This window comes from Procambarus clarkii, chromosome 65 (assembly GCF_040958095.1).
Source record: "Procambarus clarkii isolate CNS0578487 chromosome 65, FALCON_Pclarkii_2.0, whole genome shotgun sequence".
Lineage (NCBI taxonomy): Eukaryota > Metazoa > Arthropoda > Malacostraca > Decapoda > Cambaridae > Procambarus > Procambarus clarkii.
This window is the reverse complement of record NC_091214.1, coordinates 22,269,366-22,288,533: the sequence shown is the minus strand read 5'-3', so window position 1 is coordinate 22,288,533 and position 19,168 is coordinate 22,269,366. Positions and strand designations below refer to the sequence as shown.

Sequence of the window (19,168 nt, the reverse complement as noted above, 5' to 3'; positions counted from 1 at the left end):
TTCTCTCCACTAACACTTGGGCTGGACGGTAGAGCGACGGTCTGGCTTCATGCAGGTCGGCGTTCAATCCCCGACAGTCCACTAAGTGGTTGGTACACCATTCCTTTCCCCCGTCCCATCCCAAATCCTTATATACTGACCCCTTTCAAGTGCTATATAGTCGTAATGACTTGGCGCTTTCCCCCTGATAATTCTCTCCCTCCCCTAACATCACAAACGGTTATCAGACAACGACAACAACAACCAGCTGATGCCACCAACTCCCAACAACAGTTTGAAGTAACCAATGTAGACGTTCTTAACGAAACAACAGAAAATGCAAAAATAGGAAATAATGAGCGATAATAACCGTGCAGACGAGACACGATAACGAAGCTGAGGACATGATAACCAACCAACACAGTTCAGTTGAGAGGCGGGACCAAAGAGCCAGAGCTCAACTCCCGCAAGCACAACTAGGTGAGTACAACTAGGTGAGTACACATCAGAAAATTGGAGAAATGACGACGTTTCGGTCCTTCCTGGGCCATTAGTAACTCATAAATGGTCAAAACATTCATCAATCAAAGATTGATTGATGAAGATTAAGCCACCCAAAGGCTTAATCTTAAGGCACGGGCATGAATAGCCCGTAAGTGGTGGCCCTTTTGAGCCATTACCAGTATCAAGAGCTGATACTGGAGATCTGTGGAGGTGCGACTGCACCCTGCGTGACGGGAGATGTCTCCCCCGTGAGCAATTCAACTCTGCAACTTACATATATAATACTCATTAACAGGCGGGGGGAAAGAGAAGAACGTCGTGGGGGGGGGGTTATGGGGAGGGGGGGATGGGGATGGAGGTTCGGGGGGGGGGGGATGATGGGGGGCGGGAAGATGGGAGAGGTGTTGGGGCTCCCTGTAGTGTGGTCTAAGAAGGTAAGGAACATCTTGCTAAGTTACGGGCTCACCATAGACCGTGCTACATGGACACTTCGTCCTGAGTAGCTAAATCTAAAACAACAACAATAACAACGTCTTGTTAAGAAGGAGAAAACGGGGTTTTAAACGGTAACTATGACAACAACAGACGAAACAGACTATTCCCAGACGCTAGGAAGCATCTGGGAACAACCAGCGCATAGATTCGAATCCTCTTTAAGGCGCTCGAGGATTTTTGTTCATTATTTGAGTGATAAAACATTATGGAGGCTTGCGGCGGCTGTGAGGAGAAATTAGTTACTTCGAAAAGTTACTTCGAAGGAGGGAAGCTGCCATTATTCCCGCCTCTCAGCTGGTGATATGGCGGGAATGATGGCCAACGATCCAGTGTGGTTCGTTGAATTTGAATTTGAATATCTCCTTAATCCAGAGTGTGATATTTCTGTCAAGGTGGCCATCTTTGGCTCCCGGCACCACACGCCTTCAAGTAGTGGTGTGATGTGGCTAGTTGAGATATTTCTCACCAGGGGGGCACTCATTAGTACAAGTATCAGCCACCAGGGGCGTCCTCCCAGCGGGAGACATCTCCCGTCACGCAGGGTGCAGTCGCACCTCCACAGATCTCCAGTATCAGCTCTTGATACTGGTAATGGCTCAAAAGGGCCACCACTTACGGGCTATTCATGCCCGTGCCACCTTTAGGGTGGCTTAATCTTCATCAATCAATCAATCGGCGTCCTCCTTGACCAGCGCGACGCAAGAACTTCACCCAGAAGAACAAATTCAGAAAAAATCAAATTCAGAATGTTAATTCAGGTTAAATTACATACACAGAAGATGAGTTACAAACATAATGCTGGATTTATAGATAGCTACATTTATAAATATACCACAATATTAAAATCAACATTTAAAAGATGTATATATATATATATATATATATATATATATATATATATATATATATATATATATATAACCATGCTAAAGAGTAAACAGCACAGGGCATATGCCTCTAAATTTTAAAAAAGGTTATATAAGATTACTCTTTGCTCCAGAATGCAGATGAGAGGAAAATGTTTGACCCGCTGTTGCCTCGTTTAAGCGGTCTTGGGAACCAATCAGCTAGTTAGATGGTCACATTAACCACCGCCTTCATTATCCGTATCCTATACGCTTGGCAGCAAGTCAACATCCACTGTACCCAGACCGCTCTGTGACGAAGGTCCGTTCGTCGGATATGCGATATACTGAAAGCTATAGAAGAGAGGTGGCGGTGTACTATTAACCGGACTCAGCGGTTACAACATGGCCCGAACACCCACTTTTTTGACCGGTTAAAAACAAGTAGGGAACGTGGCCTCGACCGGTCCATCGGCCTCTCTCTCTCTCTCTTAAACGTGTCCCTTACTTCGTCCCTCTGTCTGTCTCTCTGTCTGGAGGGAGAGAATAGAGGCTCTGGAGGGGAGAGAATAGAACCTCTGGAGGGGAGAGAATAGAGGCTCTGGAGGGGGAGAATAGAGACTCTAGAGGGAGAGAATAGAGGCAGTACAAGGGACGAAGGGTGTAGGAACAGGGTGTGAACGGACGCTGAAGGGAACACAGATGAAAAAAAAAACATAATAGAAAGCCGAAACTCCGTTATCTGCTTGAGGTTATACTGATGTGGAAGGTAGTTCAGTCGATTAGGGCAGTGTCTGGGATGCTCCCAGACGCAGGTTCGAATCCTCGTCACTGCCCTTGTGGATTTGTTCATGTGGAAGGTGTAGAGGGAGGCTGGAAGAGATGAAGTAAGGGGGGAGTAATAGAAAGGTACACATGTGTGAGGGTGTTGAGAGAAGGGAGGGAGAGAGGGAGAGAGGGACAGAGGGAGAGAGAGAGAGAGAGAGAGGGTGACGGAGAAGGGAAGGGTGATGAGAGAGCCGTTAAAAGTAAAAGTTTCTTCAGCAATATTGCTCGGTGTGGTCCTGAGAGGGCGAGGGAGGGAGGGGGTTGTAACCACCCCCCCCGCCGTATCTCTGGCAGCACCTGTGTGTGTCTGGCTGCACCTGTGTGTCTCTGGGAGCACCTGTGTGGAAGGGGATCCTCTCAATATATTATGAAACAGGTGAAAGTCATCGTTGGGTTCACTCTCCTCTCTCCTTGTGTGTGTGTGTGTGTGTGTGTGTGTGTGTGTGTGTGTGTGTGTGTGTGTGTGTGTGTGTGTGTGTGTGTGTGTAAAGTTCATCCTTGTTCATAAGAAAAATTAACAAATTAAAGGAGAGATAGAGAGAGAGAGAAAGAGAGAGAGAGAGAGAGAGAGAGAGAGAGAGAGAGAGAGAGAGAGAGAGAGAGAGAGAGAGAGAGAGAGAGAGAGAGAGAGAGAGAGAGAGAGAGAGAGAGAGAGAGGAGTAAGCCAGGCTCTGTTCTTGGGCCCCAGTAAGACACAGGAGGCTACAAGGAGGGGGGATCAGAGACACAGGAGTCTGGCCATCTCCCTGGACCGTCTTCACTATGTCTTGTGTAACTCACTACAATACTCTTGAACACAACTTACAGAAGCTGTCTACCAGCAACATGCAAGCTGAAACAAGCTTTGTCCCAGCAAGCTTTATTAACACCCTCTACAAAGTCAAATGGTGCTTTTAAACAAGCACAATTCGAGACATTAAAAACAAATAATAGGTTTGGACTTAACCATTTAGAGACTTGTCCACAAGTCTCCAAATTGTATTTGAAGAAAATATGCAAAAACCCAGTCCAAAATCAATTCGATCCTTGGACAAAAGCAACAGAATCTTTAGACAAAAGCAACAGAATCTTTAGACAAAAGCAACAGAATCTTTAGACAAAAGCAACAGAATCCTTAGACAAAAACAACAGAATCCTTGGACAAAAGCACCAGAATCCTTAGACAAAAACAACAGAATCCTTGGACAAAAGCACCAGAATCCTTAGACAAAAGCAACTGGAGGCTTTGACAAAAGCAACTGGAGGCTTTGACAAAAGCAACTGGAGGCTTTGACAACAACACAATAATTGAATATTTCACGGACTTCAGCAATACAGCAATCAGAGTTGACCATCGGGGTTGGAGTCCCGTCTGACAGGTACTCCTCAGGTGTCCTGAAAACTGTTCCAGTCTTTTTGTACCTGCAGGTTGAGCTTTAGCTCCTGATTCCCACCTTACAGTCACTTATGACAATGGTTTCCAACTCGCTTCTTCGGGCCATATTCTTGCGACCATCCTCACTTGTACAGACATCATATTTACATGTTTCAATCCATCAATTCACTTGGGTCAAGTGCACCTGATTGTTGCTACTTCATTGCAAGCCACTAGTGCTCCCCCTCCCCTTTCCCCTTGCAACCCCTTTCCCTCCCCCCTGCCAGAGTGTAGGTAGGTTACTCGGCCACCTAGCTATGTCAGCCTCACCTTTCAGTAAGCCTCTGTTGCCCCTACAGCAAGGTTAGGTTCATCCCAGGTCGCCACCTCTGTACCGTTAGTGGTGGTGGTGGTGGTGGTGTGGTGGAGTCGTGGTGGTAGTGGTGGTGGTGGTGGTGGTGTGGTGGAGTCGTGGTGGTGGTGGTGGTGGTGTGGTGGAGTCGTGGTGGTGGTGTTGGTGGTGTGGTGGAGTCGTGGTGGTGGTGGTGGTGGTGTGGTGGAGTCGTGGTGGTGGTGGTGGTGGTGTGGTGGAGTCGTGGTGGTGGTGGTGTGGTGGAGTCGTGGTGGTGGTGGTGGTGGTGTGGTGGAGTCGTGGTGGTGGTGGTGGTGGTGTGGTGGAGTCGTGGTGGTGGTGGTGGTGTGGTGGAGTCGTGGTGGTGGTGTTGGTGTTGTGGAGTCGTGGTGGTGGTGTTGGTGGTGTGGTGGAGTCGTGGTGGTGGTGTTGGTGGTGTGGTGGTGGTGGTGGTGTGGTGGAGTCGTGGTAGTGGTGTTGGTGGTGTGGTGGAGTCGTGGTAGTGGTGTTGGTGGTGTGGTGGAGTCGTGGTGGTGGTGTTGGTGGTGTGGTGGAGTCGTGGTAGTGGTGTTGGTGGTGGTGATGAGTGTGGTGGTAGTGGTGATGAGTGTGGTGGTAGTGGTGATGAGTGTGGTGGTAGTGGTGATGAGTGTGGTGGTAGTGGTGATGAGTGTGGTGGTAGTGGTGATGAGTGTGGTGGTAGTGGTGATGAGTGTGGTGGTAGTGGTGATGAGTGTGGTGGTAGTGGTGATGAGTGTGGTGGTAGTGGTGATGTTGTCACTGGTCAATTTGTACTCACCTAGTTGTACTAGGAGGCATAGTACAGCTCATGGTTAATGTCTCTCAACTTTTAACCGATCGGAGACACAGGAATCAGACTGTTTTGAGCTATGTCTTAACTACACTTACTAGTCAGTCCTTGTCTATCCTCTCTGTTTACCAGAGTATTTTTTATGTGGTGATCATGTCTTCCCTATTTCTTCTCTACCAGTGATGGTGGTTATTAACTTTAAGAGTTCATAGCGATCTATGGCTTGCGCATCCTTGCAACCTTTCTAACACTCATAGACTCTGCGCCGCCCGTACATGTGCCAGAATTTGATGAAACGCTGTACCCAAATTGAACCATGAGTGTAGCCGGGGGATGGTTAGTCGTGCAGACAAGTTAATAGGCACCGATAGACTGATGAAGATTAAGCCACCCAAGAGGTTTAGCCCGTAAGTAATACGTCCATGTTGTTGTTTTAGATTCATATATATATATATATATATATATATATATATATATATATATATATATATATATATATATATAAGCAGTGGACGTGTCCCAAGGGGGTGGTGGAGAGCGAGAGGGTCAGAGGTAAGACTAACGGGACTCCTGACACCAAGGACTTGTTACCTAACACAAACTGTACCCCTTGAACTGCCTCTCACCCCCAACACCCTCACCCCAGCACCCTCAGACCAGGGAAGGGATTGAGGAAGAGTGCTAATTACTGCAGGAGAATCTCGAAAAGATACAGACGTAGGTGGCCGGTAGATTTCAATACCAGCAAGTGCAATGTAAAGGCCATGCAGAGGAGAGCATTAAGTGTAGTTAGATGAATATGATATGGGTGTGGGGAAAAAAGTAACCAAATTAGTGTTTATTCTATGATACAGGGGACAAGTACAGATAATGGGGCCCACTTGTAAAAAATTTCTTAAGTGACTTTTGTTGCATTATCTTGAAAAAAAAATCAATTTTGTTTTAGATTTTCTTGACAACGCGACAATATTTTCTTCGAATTATTATTTACTTAAACTGATTTAAGTTCCATCTTTTTCAGAAAAAATCGATTTCTACACAATGATACTTGGTGGAAACTGACCGTTGAGAGGTGGCGTGAACTACTTTTGGAGTCGAAACGTGCCCAGTACGTGTGAAGGTCCTCGACGCCAGCGGCTTGTCCACCCCCTCACTGGAAGGAAGAGAGAAGAGGCCGTATTATTGTGAACGAAATTCTAAGTTCAATGAACTGTTTACAATCGTAACCCAAAACAGTAAATAATGGAAACATTGGTACACGATAATGTTATATTTCATGATGTTAATTACCAAACCAGGTAGTTCACAGGAAGTACACATAGGCCTACTCTTGTTTAAAATGTCTAAATTCGACTTGAATTACTTCTTGAAAACTTGAAGAATTACTTCTTGAAGACTTGGAAGAATTACTTACCCTAATATGCCAGTTGAATACTTTGTAAGAGTTTGAGGTTCATTAAATCGAGGCACCTGGTGCCTGGCACCCACTCATCCACATTAAAGACCACCGCTGTAGAGCGGCAACATAGGGACACACATACACAGAATAACACCAGCGGCGTACGCAACACATTAACATATTTAAAAACTTAAAATAGAGACTTCCTAAAGACAACTTACAAAGCCTATATCAGAACAATTATATTATCTTCAGCACTGGCATGAGATCAGTAACTTGAAAACGACAAGAATTGAAAAGATCCAGAGATTTGTAAGAAAGGTTATTGGAACCGGTTATAACAACCCTATCAGAGAGAATTGGCAGAGGGAAGGGAAGGGAACTATCAGGGGGAAAGCGTCAAGCCATTACGACTATATAGCACTGGGAAGGGGGTCAGGATAAGGGTTTGGGATGGGACGGGGGGGATGGAATGGTGCCCGACCACTTGGACGGTCGGGGGATTGAACGCCGACCTGCACGAAGCGAGACCGTCGCTCTACCATCCAGTCCAAGTGGCTGGACGAATTGGCAGAGGAAATATGATTGTAACATAACAGATACAAAGAGGAATAACGAGACAGAAACCGTTAATAAAAGTTGTGACAGCTGTCCATCACCTAGTGGGTTGGACGGTAGAGCGACGGTCTCGCTTCATGCAGGTCGGCGTTCAATCATCCACCGTCTATAAATAGCTAGGCACCATTCCTTTACCCCCCCGTCCCATCCCAAATCCTTATTCCTGACCCACTCCAAGGGCTATATTGTCGAAACGGCTTGGCACTTTTCCCTAATAATTCCCTCCCTGGCTCAGAGAGAAGACTGTGGAACCGAGGTCATAAGGTCCGAGTTCGAGCCCCCACTTGGTGCACTCTGAAATGAACGTATACGTTACGTGAAGCTTGTAATACCGTGTAATGTGTGAAGCATGAACCAAGCAGCAAAGTCCATTACAGCTCGACCTTCATTAGTGCCAGAAATTTTCCATCTGGGGGTCATAGGTTAAAGGGGGGTCAGGGGGTCGAGGTGGGGTCAGACACGACTCCTCGTGTGCACTAACTTATGCCCCAAGGCAGTTAGTACGGGGCATAACTGCTTGTCTTCGTGTTAACAGCTGTACGGTCAATTCCAAGCCTTATTTCCCATCTCATATTCCAGATATTAACATAAAGGGAAAGATGAATCTTCACTATTCACACAGGCAGCACAAACAGTTGGATACTTTTTATACTAAGATCAATACTCATCTCATGTCAACATTCATCAGGGGGATATATATATATATATACACCGAGAGGTGTATCGCCTCGGTGAATATACACCGAGTATTTTCCTCAATCCTGGACTATGTTCAAGACTAAAGTATACTTTCTGCTTGGTCAGTGAGGTATTGTGGTGGTCTTAATAACCCTCCAGAGGTTGATATAGACCTTAAGTCCAACCGCAAACGTCACAACACCCAAGGGGGTCACCAACACCATTCATGATACGATGATACGTGATTCCTGTCTCACTTGTCCATGAACGAGATAAGAAGTATTGACCAGAGCATCTGTTCTTCATCATAAAGTATTGACCTGCCCGACTCTGGTGACGGGAGGACAAGAACCTGGTTACCTGGTTGATACCTGGTTGATGGGGTTCTGGGAGTTCTTCTACTCCCCAAGCCCGGCCCGAGGCCAGGCTTGACTAGTGAGAGTTTGGTCCACCAGGCTGTTGCTTGGAGCGGCCCGCAGGCCCACATATACCTGGTTGATGGGGTTCTGGGAGTTCTTCTACTCCCCAAGCCCGGCCCGAGGCCAGGCTTGACTTGTGAGAGTTTGGTCCACCAGGCTGTTGCTTGGAGCGGCCCTCAGGCCCACATATACCTGGTTGAAGGGGTTCTGGGAGTTCTTCTACTCCCCAAGCCCGGCCCGAGGCCAGGCTCGACGTGTGAGAGTTTGGTCCACCAGGCTGTTGCTTGGAGCGGCCCTCAGGCCCACATATACCTGGTTGATGGGGTTCTGGGAGTTCTTCTACTCCCCAAGCCCGGCCCGAGGCCAGGCTCGACGTGTGAGAGTTTGGTCCACCAGGCTGTTGCTTGGAGCGGCCCTCAGGCCCACATATACCTGGTTGATGGGGTTCTGGGAGTTCTTCTACTCCCCAAGCCCGGCCCGAGGCCAGGCTCGACGTGTGAGAGTTTAGTCCACTAGGCTGTTGCTTGGAGCGGCCCTCAGGCCCACATATACCTGGTTGATGGGGTTCTGGGAGTTCTTCTACTCCCCAAGCCCGGCCCGAGGCCAGGCTCGACGTGTGAGAGTTTAGTCCACTAGGCTGTTGCTTGGAGCGGCCCGCAGGCCCACATATCCACCACAGCCCGGTTGGTCCAGCACTCCTTGGAGGAATAAATCTAGTTTTTTTCTTGAAAATGTCCACGGTTGTTCCGGCAATATTTCTTATGCTTGCTGGGAGGACGTTGGGAGAACCTACTCGAAATATACTTTTTTCCAGTCAAAACGACAAAAATATATCAGAATAATACGTACTAAGCCTTTTTTTGAATGTTTTTCAAGAAGTAGAAAAAATTATACAAATTTAACAACAGTCAACAAAAGATCTTTTGTTGTGGTAGAGAGAAACACACGAGGCTTTCCACAGGTAATTCCTGGTGAGGCCCCAAGGCCCTTCCTTATATGGGTGACAGGATGTGTGTGACTTGTACCTACAGGTACCTGTATTTTGATACCGGCCTACCGGAATCGGGTTCGATTCCCGCACGAGGCAGAAACAAATGGGCAAAGTTTCTTTCACCCTAAATGCCCCTGTTACCTAGCAGTAAATAGGTACCTGGGAGTTAGTCAGCTGTCACGGGCTGCTTCCTGGGGATGGAAGCCTGGTCGAGGACCGGGCCGCGGGGACACTAAAGCCCCGAAATCATCTCAAGATAATCTCAAGATAACCTCCTGATACCAGAGCTTGTACAGCAGGCATGGCTGTGTAGGGTGTTCATGTATGGTTATCTTGAGGTTATCTTGAGATGATTTCGGGGATTTAGTGTCCCCGCGGCCCGGTCTTCGACCAGACCTCCATCCCCAGGAAGCAGCCCGTGACAGCTGACTAACACCCAGGTACCTATTTTACTGCTAGGTAACAGGGGGCATAGGGTGAAAGAAACTCTGCCCATTATTTCTCGCCGGCGCCTGGGATCGACGAGAAACAATGGGCAAAGTTTCTTTCACCCTATGCCCCCTGTTACCTAGCAGTAAAATAGGTACCCGGGTGCTAGTCAGCTGTCACGGGCTGCTTCCTGGGGGTGGAGCAGCCCGTGCTCCAGCATGGTACCATTGAACATGGTACAGTAGTTAAGCCACCTTTGTACATTTCCTTTGCATCTTTCTGAACTATTCTAAACAACGTTAGATGCATCTGACCTAATATTGAGCTCGATAGACACTTCAAATATAATACTATGCTCGATAGACACTTCTGACGCAATTCTATGCTATATTAACGTTGGTTTCCTAGCAGGGTGCGTCAGAGGAGGGGTTCTGTCCTCTTCCTGCGTTCGCCAGGCGCTCGATTCCTGTCAAGAAGTCCGCCAGGCGCTCGACTCCCGTCTACAAGTTCGCCAGGCGCTCGACTCCTGTCTAGAAGTTCGCCAGGCGCTCGACTCCTGTCTAGAAGTTCGCCAGGCGCTCGACTCCTATCTAGAACTTCGCCAGGCGCTACTCTGAGGAGGTGAGGCTAGGGTCCAAGGCTCTCACGGGGGTCAGGAGGAAGGCAGACATCTATCCAAGGCTCGTCGCGAATACCTGTCCAGTAACGGGAAAAGTAATTGGCAAGGCCATAGGTGGGAGGGAGAGAAGGGGAGGATAGGGGGGGGAAAGAGAAGGAGGGGGGGAGGAGTAGAGAGGGAGAAGGGGATAGGAGCTCGGGAACCGGAATGGGGGAGAGGAGGGATGGGAAAGAGGAGAAGGGGTATAAAGAAGGTTGAAAGGAAGAGAGAGAGGGACAGAAAAATAACGAGAGGGAGAGGGATGGAGAGAGGATAGATGGAAAAGGGAGAGAGAGAGGGCCCCCAGGAAGCCCCAGAGGGCAAGGAAGGAGGAAGGGAAGGAAGGAGGGAGGGAGAAAAGCTTTTCAACACACACACACACACACACACACACACACACACACACACCTGTTGATTGACGGTTGAGAGGCGGGACCAAAGAGCCAAAGCTCAACCCCCGCAAGCACAACTAGGTGAGTTCAACTAGGTGAATACACACACACACACACACACACACACACACACACACACACACACAACCCCCCCCCCCCCAACACACACACCACACATGCTGATACTGTCATCAAAGCAACAAACCAACCAGCACCAACACAACCAATGCAGCAAATGAACTCACCAACAACAATCCGTGCAAATGAAGCACAAACAAGCAACCGTTGCAGATAACACACATTGCCAAAGAGCAACTCAGAGCCCCATTATCCTTGCCAACCTTCCTCTATACGGATGTAGGCAGAATATACCGAGGCTCAAGAATAACAGAACATGAATCAAAGTTACCGTAAGGAAGAGAGAGAGAGAGAGAGAGAGAGAGAAAGAGAGAGAGAAAGAGAGAGAGAGAGAGAGAGAGAGAGAGAGAGAGAGAGAGAGAGAGAGAGAGAGAGAGAGAGAGAGAGAGAGAGAGAGAGAGAGAGAGAGAGAGAGAGAGAGAGAGAGAGAGAGAGAGAGAGAGAGAGAGAGAGAGAGAGAGAGAGAGAGAGAGAGAGGGAGAGAGAGAGAGAGAGAGAGAGCGAGAGAGAGAGAGAGAGAGAGAGAGAGAGAGAGAGAGAGAGAGAGAGAGAGAGAGAGAGAGAGAGAGAGAGAGAGAGAGAGAGAGAGAGAGAGAGAGAGAGAGAGAGAGAGAGAGCAAGAGGAAAGAGGGACTTGAGATGTGGGACGAAGAGTAAATGGGTGGGGGGGGGGGGAAAGTAGGGAGTGAGAGAGAGTATGGAGAGAGTGAGATATCAATAGAGGGAAGATAGAAGTAAGATAGAAAAGGAGCCTATAATAGTCATATCTAGGCTCTGAAAGAGCCTATTATGTCCCATCCCAGCATCAGATGTACATACGACAATTACCCATCAGCCTCGGGAACTTTTGACTGAGAGGCGGGACCGAAGAACTGAAGCTCGACCCCCCCCCAGAAAGCACACTTAGGTAAGTACAATTACGTGTATATCGCCCTATCAGTGTCTCGGGGCGAGAGGGTCATATGTGACACCTCAGGTACACGGCACTTTCATATTTGTGTCCTGTTTCCTCCGACACGATTGCCTCATCTCATCTGTTCCGTTGGCACCTGTACCGTTGTGGGGGGGGGGGGCCTCCCTTCTCCCTACTGCACCGTTGTGGGGGAGGACTCCCTCCTGCCTCCTGTACCGTTGTGGGGGCTCCCTCCTGCCTCCTGTACCGTTGTAAAGCCTCCCTCCTGCCTCCTGTACCGTTGTAAAGCCTCCCTCCTGCCTCCTGTACCGTTGTAAAGCCTCCCTCCTGCCTCCTGTACCGTTGTAAAGCCTCCCTCCTGCCTCCTGTACCGTTGTAAAACCTCCTCCTGCCTCCTGTACCGTTGTAAAGCCTCCCTCCTGCCTCCTGTACCGTTGTAAAACCTCCTTCCTGCCTCCTGTACCGTTGTAAAACCTCCTTCCTGCCTCCTGTACCGTTGTAAAGCCTCCCTCCTGCCTCCTGTACCGTTGTAAAATCTCCTCCTGCCTCCTGTACCGTTGTAAAACCTCCTCCTGCCTCCTGTACCGTTGTAAAACCTCCTCCTGCCTCCTGTACCGTTGTAAAGCCTCCCTCCTGCCTCCTGTACCGTTGTAAAACCTCCTCCTGCCTCCTGTACCGTTGTAAAACCTCCTCCTGCCTCCTGTACCGTTGTAAAGCCTCCCTCCTGCCTCCTGTACCGTTGTAAAGCCTCCTCCTGCCTCCTGTACCGTTGTAAAGCCTCCCTCCTGCCTCCTGTACCGTTGTAAAGCCTCCTCCTGTACCTCTATAACCACATCACATCTAGGCCATCATCACCTAGACACCATCACCACCCCCCCCCCGCCACCTTCCACTGGGATCTCAACACTTATCAAGCAACTCTCAACTCGTTAAACTGGTTGCTATTGGTCAAACGACCAATAAACCAGTGCCAAAGAAGTGAGTTGACCCAAAAGGGAATTGAAGTGTTTGTTGATCATTTGCAACATTATGGTAAACAAGTAACTAATTATTTGTTTACAATAATTAAATAATTATGTTTACAATAATTAAATAATTATGTTTACACTAATTAAATAATTATGTTTACAATAATTAAATAATTATGTTTACACTAATTAAATAATTATGTTTACAATAATTAAATAATTAAATAATTATGTTTACAATAATTAAATAATTATGTTTACGATAATTAAATAATTTTACAATAATTAAATAATTAAGTTTACAATAATTAAATAATTATGTTTACAATAATTAAATAATTATGTTTACGATAATTAAATAATTTTACAATAATTAAATAATTAAGTTTACAATAATTAAATAATTAAGTTTACAATAATTAAATAATTATGTTTACGATAATTAAATAATTTTACAATAATTAAATAATTTTACAATAATTAAATAATTAAGTTTACAATAATTAAATAATTATGTTTACAATAATTAAATAATTATGTTTACAATAATTAAATAATTAAGTTTACAAACAAAAGCCTTCGGTGCATACCGGGTTGTTCTACGGGGGATGCGAACCCACACACACAGTGCCTTGGAGGATTTCTAAAGTAGGTTATTAAATGATGTTATATGTGCCCGCGTCTCATATCCTGCTGATGTTATCCTGTTTAGGTGTGCCTCCGGTGGGAATGTTGCACTTATATTCACTCCCAAATCATTCTTTGTTCCATTCCTGTAGCTGCCTTGCTATTATGGTGTAGATTTTAGCAGTAAAATAGGTACCTGGGTGTTAGTCAGCTGTCACGGGCTGCTTCTTGGGGGTGGAGGCCTGGTCGAGGACCGGGCCGCGGGGACACTAAAAAGCCCCGAAATCATCTGAAGATAACCTCAAGATAGATGTCTTCTGGTCTCCTCTCTTCCCTTCTCATCTTCATTACCTTGCACTTGTCGGGATTGAATTCCAGCAACCATATGGTTGACCAGTCCTGGAGTTTGTCTAGGGTCTCCTGCAACTTCCTGCAGGGGTGGAGGGGGTGGTGAAGGGAATGGGGGAAGGAGGGGGTGGTGATGGGGTGGGAGAGGGGGGGGGAGGGGGGTGGTGATGGGGGGGGGGAGGGGGGGTACCGTGAAGGGGTGACCGGGTCAGTGTGTGGCGACGGTGATACAAGGACGACTAGCTGGAAACGGTGACACAGTTAACTTTTTCATACTCTTCCTCCCTCCCTCCAGTCACTCTATCCCTCCCTCCCTCCAGTCACTCTATCCCTCCCTCCCTCTCGTCACTCTATCGATACCCACCTTTCGTCACTACACCCCCCCCCCCATTCCCTACCTGCCACTCCCACCTCTGAGTAACAAGTGTGACTTTTCAGAGTGAATATAAGCGTGTGTGTTTATGTGAGTGCATGTGAGCGAGTGTGTGTATATATATATGTGTTTGCGTGTGTGAAGTGTGTGTCTACTATGAAGTAAACAGAACCAGGTACGAACCCTACAACAGAACCAGGTACGAACCCTACAACAGAACCAGGTACGAACCCTACAACAGAACCAGGTACGAACCCTACAACAGAACCAGGTACGAACCCTACAACAGAACCAGGTACGAACCCTACAACAGAACCAGGTACGAACCCTACAACAGAACCAGGTACGAACCCTACAACAGAACCAGGTACGAACCCTACAACAGAACCAGGTACGAACCCTACAACAGAACCAGGTACGAACCCTACAACAGAACCAGGTAACAGGTAAGCAACAGATTCAGTCAATAACAAACAGAGCCAGACCAGAGTCTCAGCCTACAGCAAGCCAGGAGAACAAGCAACAAGTAGCCAGCCAGCCAGCCAGCCAGCCAGCCAGCCAGCCAGCCAGCCAGCCTGCTACAAGTGACCTAAACCTTTCCATGTTACATCACTCGTGGACTGTTGCTAGGTCCACTCATTACACTTCAGTCCTGAGTGAGTGAGACTTTTAATTTGGGAATTACTTGGTCAAAGATGGACAAAATGAATGGTTTCTTAGGCCTGTATCACCTCGTTTTGAATAAGAATTAGCCCCTCAAGGGGCTTAATTATATTCGACTCAAGTGCTTCCTGCTGTATGGCCTCCTTAATCCGGGTTCACTCAAACATATCACTGAGAAGAAATTTACATAAACAAATCTTGAACGTGTTTTGTACATACATAATCCTCTAACTGCCATGTATGTTGTGTTAGCTGGCGCCTTTACGATGCTCAGAATTTGTTTTATTAACTGAGTAGTAGTTATGTTGTTATTTACATAATTGTTATGTAAATACAAGTGGAGAGGAATAGGTGGGAATGTAGTCTAGATGGAAGGGGGGTCTGAGGGGATGTAGGATGGGTGGGGAAGGAGTAAGTGAGAGGGAAGGTTGTAAAAGAGAGTGGGAATAAGTGGGTGGAGGGAAAGGGTTGGTCACATGCGGGAACAATCACCAAAGGGCGCTTCAGGTCAAGGATTCAACCCCTCCTACTCCCCTCTCAGAACCTCCTGATTCCCTCCCCTCTCTCTCCCTCCATCAACCTCCCTCCCAACTAACTCCTTCTCCACATCCCATGTCAGGCAGCACTAGTAGGAGAGTTGAGAGCAAGTGGACAGATATACAAGGAGTGACTGACAATCGTTTGCAGGCCAGGGGTTAGGAAGGCGGTGCTAGGGAGCTAATGTTTGGATCTAGAGCACATCTAGGTGAGTACACACACACACACACACACACACACACACACACACACACACACACACACACACACACACACACACACACACACACACACACAACAGGAGGCCAGGCACAGGATACAGAATAGGAGATGAAGTACTTAATGAAACAGACAGAGAGAAAGATCTAGGAGTTGATATCACACCAAACCTGTCTCCTGAAGCCCACATAAAGAGAATAACGTCTGCGGCATATGCGAGGCTGGCTAACATCAGAACGGCGTTCAGGAACCTGTGTAAGGAATCATTCAGAATCTTGTACACCACATATGTAAGACCAATCCTGGAGTATGCGGCCCCAGCATGGAGCCCGTACCTTGTCAAGCACAAGACGAAGCTGGAAAAAGTCCAAAGGTATGCTACTAGACTAGTCCCAGAACTAAGAGGCATGAGTTATGAGGAAAGGCTGCGGGAAATGCACCTCACGACACTGGAAGACAGAAGAGTAAGGGGGGACATGATCACAACCTACAAAATCCTCAGGGGAATCGACCGGGTAAACAAGGATGAACTATTCAACACTGGTGGGACGCGAACAAGGGGACACAGGTGGAAGCTGAGTACCCAAAGGAGCCACAGAGACGTTAGAAAGAACTTTTTCAGTGTCAGAGTAGTTAGTAAATGGAATGCATTAGGAAGTGATGTGGTGGAGGCTGACTCCATACACAGTTTCAAATGTAGATATGATAGAGCCCAATAGGCTCAGGAATCTGTACACCAGTTGATTGACGGTTGAGAGGCGGGACCAAAGAGCCAGAGCTCAACCCCGCAAGCACAATTAGGTGAGTACAATTAGGTGAGTACACACATACACACATGCCTAACAAACCTTTTAGAATTCTATGATAAAGTAACAAGGATAAGGCAGGACAGAGAAGGCTGGGCAGACTGCATATTTCTTGACTGCCAAAAGGCCTTTGATACGGTACCGCACATGAGATTGCTATACAAACTTGAGAGGCAGGCAGGAGTAAGCGGAAAGGCCCTAGTATGGGTGAAGAACTACCTAACAGGAAGGAGCCAGAGGGTAATGGTAAGGGGCGAAAAGTCGGACTGGCGAACAGTAACAAGTGGAGTACCTCAAGGATCGGTGCTGGGACCAATCCTCTTTCTAATTTACGTAAATGATATGTTTACAGGAGTGGAATCATACATGTCAATGTTTGCGGATGACGCAAAATTAATGAGAAGAGTTGTGACAGACGAGGATTGTAGGATCCTCCAAGAGGACTTAAACAGGCTGCAGAGATGGTCAGGGAAATGGCTACTGGAGTTTAACACCAGTAAATGTAAAGTTATGGAAATGGGATCAGGTGACAGGAGACCAAAGGGACAGTACACAATGAAGGGGAACAGCCTACCTGTAACGATTCGAGAAAGAGACCTGGGAGTGGATGTGACACCTAATCTAACTCCTGAGGCACATATAAATAGGATAACGACAGCAGCGTACTCTACACTGGCGAAAATTAGAACTTCATTCAGAAACCTAAATGAGGAAGCTTTTAGGGCACTTTACACTGCCTACGTGAGACCCGTCTTAGAGTATGCCGCGCCATCATCGAGCCCCCACCTGAAGAAACACATAAAGAAACTGGAGAAGGTTCAGAGGTTTGCGACGAGGCTTGTCCCAGAGTTACGAGGGATGGGATATGAAGAGCGGCTGAATGAACTGAACCTAACGACACTAGAGAAAAGAAGGGAGAGAGGAGATATGATAGGGACATATAAAATACTCAGAGGAATTGACAAAGTGGAAATAGATGAAATGTTCACACGTAATAATAACAGAACGAGGGGACATGGGTGGAAACTGGAAACTCAGATGAGTCACAGAGATGTTAGGAAGTTTTCTTTTAGCGTGAGAGTAGTAGAAAAATGGAATGCACTTGGGGAACAGGTTGTGGAAGCAAATACTATTCATACTTTTAAAACTAGGTATGATAGGGAAATGGGACAGGAGTCATTGCTGTAAACAACCGATAGCTAGAAAGGCGGGATCCAAGAGTCAATGCTCGATCCTGCAAGCACATATAGGTGAGTACATATAGGTGAGTACACACACACCTCAACATTGCCAGTTACCCTGAGGCCACAGCGACCAACCGCAAAATGGCTGCCGCCACACAGCAGCAAAATACATATAATAGGGGGGAAAATGGGCTTCCCACAGTGGGTTCCCCACTACAACCAACAACACCACTGGTTAAGTTCCCCACCACTGGTAAAGTTCCCCACCACTGGTTAAGTTCCCCACCACTGGTTAAGTTCCCCACCACTGGTTAAGTTCCCCACCACTGGTAAAGTTCCCCACCACTGGTTAAGTTCCCCACCACTGGTAAAGTTCCCCACCACTGGTAAAAGGATTACCACGGCAATATCCTTTCCACTATCCTTCCACAGCTTCCCTATTGGTTCCTACGAAGCTTGTTTGACAGTTAAGCGACGATTTGGCTTCTTGCAGATGAGCGTTCAATCCCCGACCGTCCACAAGTGGTTGGGCACCATTCCTTTCCTCCGTCCCATCCCAAATCCTTATCCTCGGATCCCTTCCAGGGGCTATACAGTCGTAATGACTTAGAGCTTTCTGCTGATAACTACCAATTGCTCGTTTTCAGTTAATATTTGCTTGCTTGACTTATTTTTTTGCATGCTGGCTTTCATTTTCCACTTGTTTGATTGACTTCCTTACGCGTTTTGCTTGCATGAGCCGGTAGCGGAGGTGGAGTTTAACCAAGCACTCTTCTTGGCGCTGTTTAACAAAGCTATTTAGCGAGAAAATATTAAAAACAACTTGATTAGTGATGAAGATAGGTAGGAGAAAATGGCGTCCTAGTCTCGAGACCTAAATTACCATAAATGACCTAAAACTAATCTTAGCATCTTGTCTTACCCATGCGGCGTAAGGCGTAGCATTGGAGTTTGATGGTAATGGTGGTAGTGTACACTTTCTCATAATGGTGCTGCCTACTTTCCTGCTGCACAGTACAACCCGTTCTCGCACTTTCGTACAGTCAATATTGACTTATTAAATAACTGCATATGTGACATACTAAACATTTTAGTTTACCTTGAAAAGCTTCATAGAAAACACAGACCTTACCTAACCTTCTTAGTATGTTAAGATAAGCATCTTATTGCTTCTTAATTACAATTATTACTTAACCTATTATAGGTATAAGTTAAGTAATAATTGTAATTACGAAGCAATAAGATGTTTATCTTAACATACTAAGAAGGTTAGGTAAGGTCGGTGTTTTCTATGAAGCTTTTCAAGGTAAACTAAAATATTCACAATAAATTGGTATGTCACATATGAACTTATTTAATAAGTCAATATTGACTGTACGAATGTGCGTGACACGGGTTGCACAGTAACTGGTGCACAAATGCCTACCTGCTTGCCATGGTTCACCCTCCTACTGTGCTTCCTGGTAGTAGGTCTACACCCTGTTGTTGTTCTTGTTTTAGATTTTGCTACTCAGGACGAAATGTCCATGTAGCACGGGCTATGGTGAGCCCGGTGTACACCCGCTCACCTTTCTTTTTAAACCATCTCATTAGCACATGACGCAAACCTACTGAGAAAGGTCAAGACAGGTGGACAACAC

At 46.7% G+C, this 19,168-nt stretch overlaps 1 long non-coding RNA gene across 1 annotated transcript in view; it reads right to left on the bottom strand.

Annotated features, from left to right (window-relative positions):
- Window positions 1–6,010: 6,010 nt before the first annotated feature.
- The window catches only part of LOC138354890 (uncharacterized), a 273,297-nt gene continuing 260,139 nt past the window's right edge, over window positions 6,011–19,168 (bottom strand). Inside the window, exon 3 of the long non-coding RNA XR_011223703.1 lies at window positions 6,011–6,321. This is a non-coding gene — a long non-coding RNA (uncharacterized lncRNA). The remainder of the gene's footprint in view (window positions 6,322–19,168) is intronic.